Source organism: Poecilia formosa, unplaced genomic scaffold (genome assembly GCF_000485575.1).
Source record: "Poecilia formosa unplaced genomic scaffold, Poecilia_formosa-5.1.2 Scaffold6, whole genome shotgun sequence".
NCBI classification, from domain to species: Eukaryota; Metazoa; Chordata; class Actinopteri; order Cyprinodontiformes; family Poeciliidae; genus Poecilia; species Poecilia formosa.
The window spans coordinates 2,321,266-2,333,827 of NW_006799945.1; positions in this window are offsets into that span (position 1 = coordinate 2,321,266).

Below are 12,562 nucleotides of genomic sequence, written 5' to 3' on the forward strand. Positions count from 1 at the left end.
TGTTTTGATTATGGATCTCTCCTGGTCAAGAACCAAATAAATGGAATTTTTGAATAATCTCTGTGAATGATCTGTGATTTTATCAGCCTTTGGGCAGAACTTTGCCTTAAAAAAGCGTTAGGTCCTCCTATGGAACTACTTAGTGCACTAGGGAGAAAAAAGCAGAGAGCAGCTGAAACACTATTCAATGAATTCTATGATTTTGAAAGCAAAGTTTTAAATTTATGAATCAGAGAACTTTTTTTTTCTGAGTTTATTCATGTGATTCAAGTAGGAGTGGGCATTTACTGCATATACTTATTTATACACTGAAGGTAAATTTGCTCCACTGTCAGATTTATTAATATGAGGAATGCAGCTTTAAAAGTAAACATTTGTGTTGTGTTAGGATTGCAGCTCAAAGCGTTGCAAACTGTAAATATTTGAAGAATGTGTTTTTAAATATTGTGAAGGTCTGTGGGTGTATTATACGCATACATGTGCATGTTATGATATTATACTAAGGTTGCGTGAATGTTTCTTTCATATGAAGTCAGTTTGTAACTATTAGGGCAATTAATAAAGCCTGATAACTAATAGGCAAGACTAATGTTAGTTGTTCACTGCCAAATATTTATTTTCCGTCGTCAGCTAACATTAGTTCAAGATGTGTATTTCATGTTTCCCATGCAGAGGTTTGGTCTAGCTTTTGTTCTTTGTTTTACTTGTGCATTTATTCATGTTGCTCTTTGTGTTTGTGTGTGTTTTAAATGTTACACGTCACAACTTAGCCTGTGCATGCCGGAGTCAGACTGGAAAAATAAGTATGCTTGCTGTGTGTGTGTGTGTGTTTTAGCATTTCACACCTTGTAAGGTCTGCATTTCCACCAGATATTACATTGTGAGGACACACAACAGAATAGAATAGAATAGAATAGAATAGAATAGAATAGAATAGAATAGAAAAATTCAGGTGCAACAGCAGCAAAGTGTCAGGACATCAAAGCATGTAGGTTCACAATTCATGAAAGTATTAAAACACATGACAAACAAAATGAAGAATAATATACTGTACAGCAAAGGGAAGCTTATAACATAGACTATTGCTCAGTTATCAAAAATAAAACAATGAGGTTTTGTTTTTATTCTTTCTGGTGGATGCAAATGTCTTAGCTGACCAACTCATTCCTGACTGTTGATGTTTCTCTACTTTGCAGGAATAAAATGACGTAAACATTTTATATTTTGACAAAAACAGCCCTGTGCAAAGTTCAGTTACGTCAAACAACAACTTCATTTCATATCTTTAACTGGTTTACGTAGATGGACAACACAACGGTGTTTGGTGATAAAAAATCATAGCTAAAGATAAGGACAAAGTCAGCGCTTCTAGTTATTTCTTTTTTCATTGTTGTTCCATTTTTCTGAGACAGAAAAAAAATGCAAAACAGAATTTTCTTTTTATATCACAGTTTGTCTTTTGAGAATTCAATGTGTTTGGATTCATTGATATAGGTGAATCTGGAGATGTATGTTTCTGTGCATGTAAGTGTGTCTAAACCAGTCCTACTAAAACAGTTATTGCAGGAAATCGCTGTTAGAGATGAGTCATCAGAGATCTTACATAGTCCGTGAATGTGTGAATGACTGAATGACCGAATGTAGTGTTAAGCGCTTCGGCGTCCTCTGTACCAGATGAAAAGCTGTACAAGTACATGCCATTTACCAAAGTCAAGGAGTCAAAACGAAATGCCAAATAAACTCCCTGCCTCCAACATTTTGTTTATCCGTCTGAGTTTACTGGTGACTCAGTTTACTTCTCATTGCTCGAAAGTCTATGTGTTTGCATCAGAATGGGTAGAAGTGAACAACCTGAAGTTCATGTTTGCTTGCGACACATGTGTACCCTGCGCATTGTAGATTTACAGTATCTGCTTATTTTCTTGATGACCTTTGGGCCTGTGTTGTGCGGACGGGTGTCCCCAGCAGTAAGTGTTACGATGCGGACACGTGCAACATGTCTGCGGTTAACCTGAGGTGGCCTTTCTGCCACTGCCAGTATATATTTCAAGTGCATGTTTAGTTTTGTTTTTCTTGCTTCAGCTGCTACTGCCTGATCTGTGGTTGGAAAGAATGTGTCCCTGATGCATTGTGAGTAAATGAAGTCACCGATGTTGGAGAAAGGACAGAAAATAGTTTAAAGATTTTTTGTGTTTTCTTTCTGTCTCATTGAAACTTTTATTCGAAGCTCCTTTGCATTTTTTCTCCTAACCCTTCAAACTGAAACAGCCTCTGTTTATTCTCATTTTCAAGGTTTAGTTTCATAGATTTTTGCTTAACCAGAACCAGGTACACTTTCCATGGGGGGGGGGAAGTAGTGCACATTTATATCCATCCCCCATTTACTCATGTTCCTCTAAATAAATCAATGCAACTCATTGACTTTAGAAGTGTGATTTACCAATATGAGTGTCTGTCCTATAAAACAGCTTAGGCTTGTTAAAAAAAAAAAAACATCCACCTCACATAGTAGTGGCAGCAATATGAGGTTGGGATTTTTTTTCTTTAGCGGAAACGGAGAAGCTGGTCAGAGTTTATAGAGAAGATGGGTGGAACTACAGAACAATGCTGAAAAAAAGTTGTTTAGTGTTGCGAAAGACTGTTAAATACATCCAAACGAACATCTTTGGTGAGGTTTGAACATTCCTGTTCATAAATGCTCATCAACCAATGCGGACTAAGTTTGAGCTTATTTTGAAAATGAGAATAGGCAACAATTTCTTGCCGCAGGAAAAGGTGTTAGTGGTTTAAGGTGGTTGAATAGAGAAGCACACCATGTTTTAGATTTTTATTTGGGAAAATAAAAATGCAAGACCATCTGTCCTCAGCAACTGTGCGTGGCAATGACAGTGCCTTGTTGTCAACACTTCACATTAATGAGCCAAGGTTAATAGCCTGAGCTTGAAATACGGACTCATTTGTTTCTGTTCTGGCTCTGCTCTCTCCCCAATAAAACCTAAGAGACAGAACCGGAATGGAAACCATTCCCAAGTTTGCAAAATACTTAAACTAAAAAACTAATTTTATTTTTACTTTGTTTTTTTTTTTTTTTTTTTTTTTATAGAAATTTATTTGGCAGAGTTGTTGCAAATATTGGAATGCAGGTTTTCGTGCTGCATGTAATGCAAGCCAAAATAGCTGAAAAATGCGTGGGTGTAGAAGCAATGATGGAGTGGGTATCTGCTAGTAAAGTTTTTTTTAGTAGCTTAAACTAAAAGCACTGTAAATTACCAAGATAACACATGTGTCCAGACTGCCTTACGTCAACATTTATTTTCCATTCTATGTGCAATTTTTGACCATTTGCAGACATAAAAGTGTGACCTGTTTCCATCTACTTTAAAAGGAAACTGCCCCCAATTAGCAGCTTCTAAGCAGCGACTTTCCTGTTGGATGCTTCCTGTTTTAACTGATTCTGAACAAACATCAAGTACTTGTAAAAGGTCAAGTACTTCAGTATACCAAACATGTTTTAGGATTTTTTATTACCCCATTACTTCTGTCCATGTTTTTCCGAGTACTTCAGAGTTTCTTTGGGTGGATTTTTGTTAACAAAGGGTGAATCATTCCACCCGTGGTTGTCTGTCTCCCAACTAGGGCCTATTGTAAATATTTGAGAGGAACTGTTGACATAAAGATAACACTGACTAATGGATATACAAGTCTGGACTCAAAAGCACTGATGGGTCTGTGGGCGTGATGGAGGAAAGAATAGGTGGATGAGATACTGGGAGGCCAGTGTAGGGAAGTGGTGTAAAGGAAAGTATAGAAAAGTGGAGGCAGAAGTTGTAAAAATAGAAGGGAGCAGGGTGACATAACAGAGAGGAAAAAAAGAAGAAAAAATACAGATGGTATTTTGTTTCTGAATGAACAAAAACTAAATATATATATTTTTAATTTTGCAAATAATAAAATAAAATAAACCGCTTGAGTTTATTTGTTTAAGGTTTTTTTTTGCCTGGTCCATTTTTGACTGAGAGAAAATAAGATATGCAGAGACAGAAGTTGGGCTAGGAGGGAAAAACTTTCCATTCCAGCCGTGTTTATAGTTTACGATTATATCAATATTGATAAAACTGCCTGTAACACTAATTCAGAGCAGCTTACCTTTACTATTCTTAGAATGAATAACAACACAAAGCAAACAAATGCTTTAATCTATAGCAATGTAGTATTCATTATAAACTGAGTCAAAGTGGTGTTAGTGGTGTCCAAGTTATTCTAGAGTAAATGTTTTTTTATTAACTTCAAACAAAGTTTTTTTTTGTTATTACCATATACTTGCAAACATAAATATTTTCCCTGCTAAGACATTTAATTTTATCCACGATTATAATGCCAATATGTTAAGGGTTGGTCTTTCTTAACAGGCATGAAAGCATCTTGATTTCCATCATGATCTCAGTATCTCCATGACTGTCTAGAACAGAAAACTTCCCAACTTCTACTTTCTTTAATCCTTACATCGCAAAGAGAGAATTATGATTTCCTATTTATGTTTGACAGCCCATCAGGTTTCAGTTGTTAACAAATAAATGGTACTTTGGTTGTACATTTGCCAAAGTACAACTTTCTTTGCTAAATGTTTCTTGCTAAATAGCTTAGGACAGAATCTCCATAAGTCTGCCTTTTCAGTTGAATTACTAAAATAAACCTAATATTTCAACTTTTCGAGATATGCCTGTCTTTTTTTAATTTAAGGCAATTATGTAATTTGCTGTCCTTGTGAATGTCCTTCACAAGGACTCATTTTGGTCATCGAAATATTTTCTTCTTTTTATTGTTATACATTTCTGCCATTGTCAGTCCTGTTATATTTGTTGACATATTTTACAAATATTAAAAAAGGAATGTGATAAAAAAAAAAGTTCCTTTTTTATGAAGAGCTATCTGCTAAATTCATTTGTCCCATGCAGATGAACATCAAACATATACACATAGAGCTTCCACTTGTAATTATTTTCTCGAACTTCAACCAAGAAGTTGACATTATTATAACATTAGGATACATTATAGTCTGAAAGTCTGAGTATTATAGTTCCAGGTAACATTTATAAAAGTTATCCATATGGATAAATTTGTTAGTTTTCCATTTCAGAGTTTGACAAGCAATTCATATTGTTTGCCATATTTTATTATTTTTCTGTAGTGTGTGGTTACAAGATTGAATACTAACTTCTGGATGTGTTTTATTTTATTTTCTTTTTTTTTTTCTTTTTATCAAACATACGGAATTAGTCAAAAGCAATAGCTTTTTTTTTTTTTTAAACAAAATAATATGGACCTGGTCTGAGCAATATTTCTACATAATCAGCTCAGACTCCCATACTGAGCTTCACGGCATTTTTATTCGCACGTTTTGTTAAGTCCTTTTTATGACTGCCTAACATTAGCTGTTCCAATTACAAAAGAAAAAAAGCCACATTTACTTATTAGGAACTGAGGGGAGGTATTTTGGTGGAATTCCACTTCTGTTGCTTAATTGAATACAGCATTCAGGCTCTGAGCATTTGCCCAACTCGTTATCATCCGTGTCTCGTTAACTGTGTGTGTTTGCATGCGTGGGTGCGTGAGTGTGTGTGTGCTTAGTATCAGCTCACATGTGCAATTTTAAGTGTTCCAGGAATCAACCTCACACACTGTCCACCCCCACTGCACACACAAGTAAGCCCACAGTCTTACAGTAAGGGATTTTATGAAGGGCCAATATGAACTAAAATTGGATTCTTCCAAAATTAGACATTTTACAAGCTATACTTTCTTTACTTTCTTGATGTGTATGTTTTTGGATTTTTTTTTTTCTCTCCAGTTAAATCCCATCTTCAGAAACAAACCTGAGTGATCCAAATGTCAGTGTGGTTGCCTTTGGATGGTTACTTTTGTGTGCATAAGTGTATCTTATGGTTGAGGTGGTAATATTTCTTGCTGGTGATCATAGCATGTTATTTATTTCACATTTTTGTCACCATACAACAACACACATCATTTGAACCCCCCCCCCACTCCACAACTTTAATTTATGACCTATGTCCCATTGTCTTCATGACACTATTTGTTTAATATTTTTTTTCTAAAAATACCTGACTAATAATAATAATAATAATAATAATAATAATAATAAAACAAAACTTCACAACCATGTTTGTTAAATCTTAAAAAGGATTGAGATTTGTGATTGTGGCATTACAAAATGTGAAAACCCTGATACTTGTGCAGGCTGTTGCAAGGTAGAATAACTGTAGTTTACAACACAAAAAATAATAATAAAAAAAAATAAAAATAAGGGATACACAAATAACAGGAGCAAAGAGATGGGAGTTAGATGGGTGGCATTCGCTTTGACGCTTCCAAGTTACACAATTGATTTAGTTCAACTGCTGCATATTTTAAGTTATTTGAAATTGAGACTTTATGTGAAACAAAACCATGAATGGATACTAAAGATGTCACATCATGCCCACATTTGAGTGCTTCTTTTATTTACTTCAACCTCCAATCAACCTCCAACGTTCAGAAATGCAACTCCATATATTTTAGCGAAGACTGAAGCCAATTAAACCAAAACAGAATCAAAATAAAAGAGTTTGAAGGAAATAAAAGCAGGGATTGTTGAAAAGGAGCAGATGGCCTTCTCCTGGGGTTTTATATAAAACCCTATTAAAACACCTAGTCTATAAACGGTATTTCTCTGTTTATACCTGTTTTCTATTTCAGCCTCCGTACATTCCAGTCAAATGAGGCCTCCCATTGGACCCAGTCAGTAATCAGCCCACTGGCTGGTTAGTTCTGTTCTGTAATATATTCTAATGAGCAGTGACTGCAGCTTTGATGAAGGCCTGCTACTCCTACTGCTCTTCTACTGAACTCACTCCTACTCAGGTAGTAAAATATAGCTGAGAACCACGGTACGGACCACCAGCTCCACTTGTTTCCTCTTTTTCCTCCAGCCTTTCTGACACTAATTTGTACTCAGTCTTACATACTTTATGTGCTCTTTTCTCCTGCATTGTCAAGGTTCAATTTTCTTTTAAAATTTCTTTCTTTCTTTTTTTTGTTGTTGTTTTTGTTGTTTTCTCTTTCATCATTGTAATTTTTTATTTGTTATTGTTTTCTCCAAGTCTGATAGAAGCCTTGTGGTGAAGCTGCCACTCTGATCTCCCTGCTTCCCAGTCAATTAAATCAAGAGTGGCAACAGTAGTGAGAGTATGGACCACCGGAGAATTTAGAGCCGTTTTATTGGTATTTATTAAATATGACATCTTTTTTCTTGTGCACATCTTAGTCTGAGTCTAAGGCGTCTTTTCTTTTCAGTTGTGCTGTTCTGAGATTACCTGTCCTTTCCCTTCTTTCTCCGTCTGTCTGCCTGTGTCTTTCTGCTGTGCTTTCCTGATTGACTTGAGTGGGTGAAAGAGGCCAATTTGTTATCCTACACCCTAAAATTACCTTCCTAACAGTTCATGCAGTCCAAACAGGTTCAAAATCAACAGTGTTTGTGAAGATTTTAAAATGCTCTTTGATGAGGGGATTCCCCTCCCAGGGAGGAGTTATTATTAATTTGCCCTGCTGCTACCAGACTGTTTTCTCAGTTGTCTGATGGCATCACTTTAAGAACTTTTCATGTCAAAGTTAGCATTTAGGTTTTGTCTAAAGACAGCCTGGCGAAAACCAGCCCCTTGTCCTACGCTATTTGCTTTATACAGAGGGTCTGGGCTCTCTACTATTGAGAAACCATTGCTTCCTTGAGGTGTGGACTCCAGGAAGGTTTTAAATTTTACCCAATCACTGACGTTTGCCCGTGACATATATGTAATGTTCCGGTTTGATGCTAAGAAGCTTACTGGAAATTGCCTGTGCTGTAAACAACCATCCTCCACTGCAAAGAGAGAAGTGACGAGCAGAAAGCTAATGTTAATTTAATATTCGGAAGAGCGACCAAAACGGACTGAACGGCTTCGCCCACGCCCTCCACTCCACTGTCAACCTTCACTCTTAGCTTATAGGTGTCAATTTTGGAGAAGGAGCTTCTTTCTTGCTTATCACTCTCACCCATACATCCTGGCGTAAAAGTGGCTGCACCTCGGAAAGCAACACTGACATACTGGCATTTCCCCGTTTGTGGCAAAGGTTCTTGGTTTGTTCTAAAATACTAAAAACTATTTCCTATCATCAGACTGGAATACAACAAATCCATTTCCGACCAGTAGAAAACTTAAATAATTGCCTGATTTGTTCTTTTTTAGGCTGGATTAAATCTAAACATAAAATCCCAAAAATGACCTCACATGGCAAATACCTCGAGTTAATTCAATGTTCTCCAAAAGTAAGCAACGCTGAGGCCTTTACTTCAAATATGACTGATGATGCACACCTTGGCGTTTACTTAGGAAAGTGTGAACGAATACATCTTGGTCTCACTTCTGTCCAAGTCTGGCCTTTGTTTGGCTGCTGTTTCACAGTTCTGTCAGTGCTCATGCCGGGGTTCTGAAATTAGATGAAAGAAAATAAACATAGTACAGACTCCATTGTGTGTTTGGGTGGTTGTCAAACTTTGCTGCTAAAGGTTAATCTTCTCTCATTCCTATATGTAATTTTGCAAATGCATAGCAGACTCTTCGCCTCCAGATGTAAAAACGTTGCCTTAGTGTCGTAAGGATTATGTGAATATTGGAACGGCTCTCCGTGATTAGGAGAAAGACAACAGACATTTCTACATTTCTACATTTCTAGACAGACATTCTAGTTTTACTGCTTTGCAATAAAATGACTTGTGGGCTGCTTTTTTCAAAGATCAACAGTTATTGTTTTCTTATGAAGTTTTCAGGGCCAGAATTTTGTGGCTACATCTACCAGTCTCACTGTCCCTGGTGATTCAAGCAGACTTTTTATGTGTGAGGAATACTTTTCCACCTCACTAGCAGTGCTGCTCGACTGTTTTCCTTGCTCATTCCTTGGATAGCGAGAGTGCATTTTCTCTTTCAGTGTGAACATTGTTTCATTTCGCCATGGTCTGTAGAGACTGCTTAGGTGAATGGTCCAAGCTTCAAATGAACTGTGTGAGTCTGTGTGAGTTGATGAATAATTTCCAAACAAATTATGTCTTAGAACTTTCATCACGCAATGTGTTTTGCTACAATAAAGCAGGAGTATTTATTGTTGTAGCAAAACACAATCCCCTTATCAAGAAATTCAAACCTTTTTCCACTACAAATAATGTACAAGCTCTGTTGCTAGAAAAGATGTGATGGGTCCCAAAATTCAACAGAACCTTTAATCTTTGTTCTCTCAAGTCTGTCGAAACCTTGTCAAAATAGTAAAAGTAATGAAATATTTAGCAAATTTTATTGTTGCTTAACCCTCTGCGGTTTTAAAGGGATCCAAAATTAGTTGAACATGTTGGCCTAAATATATTGTAATTTTCCTATTTATTAAAAAAATACTGTTTATGATACGCCAAAAATCATAATTACTTTGGAAAGTAATTCTGAGTTACGTTTTATGAGTATTTTTTGTTATATTTTTCATCCATGGATGTCGCCACTTTTTCATCAATACTGGAATCTACAGAGCAAACACAAGAATCATATTCAGTTTTATTGGTGTAATTTTTCATAATACCATACTGCAGCACTGTTGACTGTAATTTAAAAAAAAAAAAAAAAACACGGTGAGGTGAGTCTGGATTGCTTCTCACATGAAAAGAAAGAGAATGGACACAACTTCTGAAGGACCTATTTGTGCTCTCAACATTTCTCTCCAGAAGACTGAGTCATTTGTATGAGCAAAACTGATGAAGGATCTAATAGGCTATCATTACTGTCACAAGCTAAAAACAAATGCAGTGCCAACCGTTTTTATCCACAAAGCACTTAAATCGTACTGTTGCCGGCTAGTGAACACTGGGAGAAACATCAGAGAAACGCAGGGCTTGGAGCGCTTTCAAATGCTAACCGAGTCATTGCTACTGCGACCGGTACTGAATGAACTATGAACTGACATCGAACCCTAAACAGCTGTTACCAGACAGGACACAGAGCTAGAAGTACTTACCGGATCACCTACTCCGACCAGAGGAACATGTCATTCACTGTTTCATTTACAAAGCTGAAGGCAGCAGCAGCAAAACATCAGCTTCTTCGGCCAATTCTGTCCTCTTCCTCTTTTTGATCCTCCTCATCTTCATTACCGCTCTTGATTTCTACATTCCCATTGACTTTAACGCTCTCCCGTTCAATATGAAAAGGCTTAAAGTCATTACGCATCGCTGTTTTGACTGGACCGAGCTAGCGCAGTTGGTCCCAGTAGATGTCATTTACCCAGAATGCATTGCAGCTTGAATAACATGGCAATGTTTCTGTAACTGTTTAGTTTTTATAAATTGGGGTCATTAAGTCCCCATGAGTTTATTATTATGTATGCGGTCTGGCTAGTTCACCCTGACCCCGTTTGCGCTTTTACAAATTTTTTTATTGTGTGTGACTGATGGGACAACCCCGTTGCTTGCCCGCTGTCTGACCATGACATTTGCCATGCTCCTCCTGAACACCACTCTCAGACTGCGGGGGGGTTAAAAATGTAAATAAGAAAACATTTGCTTCTTGCCCAATATGCCATCTTCACACAAGACAACAAACTACAAAAAGATATTAAAAATTAGCCTAACACGATCTTCTAGGATGAAATAAAAGAGCAGATTTTGTCTTTTAATACTTTTAGTCAAATATAACTAAAAGTATATTCTGAAAATGTTTAAGAGTAAAGGAACACGTTTATTTAGGTAAACAATCCAACCCTGTCAAAAATCTGCATGTGTCGTCCTTTATGATTCAGCAACACTCTGCTGCTTGATGTGCTTTATATTCCAAAAGCAAACACCTCCATACGTTTCCCCTAAAATTTCAATAGTCACCTCCTAATACTCGGCTTATTAGTCCACAGAGCCGCCGCCAGCGCTGAATATTTTAACAGTGACTTGTTATTGTTTTAAAGGTCTGTTTACTCTGCAAACCCACCTCACATACAGACCCTTTTCTGGGCTGCCACCCAATAACTTTAATAGCTGGGTGAGTCTGGGGTGGCCAAATGTAAAACCATTGCTGCATGTGTGCATGTGTGGTAAAAAAAAACAAAAAAAAAACTACATGGATTTTATACATTCATGTTCTTCTCTGCTGCCCGAACCTCTATGATATTTTATATGTGTGCGGGGACATCTAGATGGTTTTAGCCCAGATGTTGTGGTCCTTTTAAAGCTGGATTTACCTTTTAAAATCTTTTCGGGGAGGTGATTATTGCATTGTTTGTTTGATTAACAGTCTTAAGAGAAAAATATGCAAGCATTTAAGTCAATCAGTGTTGAATTGTTTTCAGATGACAGGTGCATTTCAGAACCACATCAAAGAAATTACTTTGAGTTGTTGAAGTTGGGTTTTGTAAAGAAGTTTGCAGAATTCTATCTTAGAGTCTTTAATTAATTAACTGTTTTCCTGTCAATGACTAAAAGAAGTTTTGGTCATTTACTGTTAAGTTTGTGGTGTTCAAAAGTGTGTTTCCCTTGTTACAAACCACATCATATATACATATACTGTATATATATATATATATATATATATATATATATATATATATATATATATACTTTGTTTTATATATATATATATATATTCACAATTGAAGACTATTTAAATTATTTTTACTTTGTTTTTCTCTTTTATCTTCACTATGCTCACTATCACCTTAGCAAGTAGATTCTCACAGGGAAAACTTTGGGTTTGGTGCTGTTGCTTTTCTTGATGCTAATTAATTGACTGTGGTAACTGGTTTATGGTTTGTTATTCTTCACAAGTTTGTTCCTCACTGCTTCATACAGCTGGAATAGGTGCTAAACCTACAAGCTTGCATGAAAAAGAATTTGGAGGAGAATGATAGCAATATTGTATATCAGAAATACTCAAAATTCTTCATGTAGATCTTAGGTTCTACTTACACCTGACTTAAGACAATACCACAACCTGCGATCTCAGCATAATGCTCACGATGGGACTGTGGGGAAGCAGGGGTTGTTGTCCTGTCAGTCCGTCAATTGAGTTCCCAAAACCACAAAAAAAAAAATAAATAAATAAATTGTTAAAGCGCACACAGGATCAGTGCAATCCCGCCAGACTGCACACAGGGTAAAAAGCTCACAGGGTCACCAGAGAGTTAAAAATAACATAGATGAAAACATATGGAGAGATTTCTGGAGTGCATCGGAAATTTACTTTTGTCCTCTTTACATGAGCATAAAGCTTCCCAAATACAAACAGACACACACAGAAAACAGTTGTACTGAACTCTTGGTGGTTGCATATCTGCGACCTGGGTGTTGTGTGGCTTGTGAAGTGCAGCCTGCATACACTTGCGTAGAGTGGTCACAGTGTAATTTATAGCAGGACTAACCGCGCTTGCCTCAAGCAGCTCTTCAAGTTATTTTATAGGAACACTCTTAGCAGTTCAGCTCCTGTGTAGTTACTGTGCGAATCCAGTG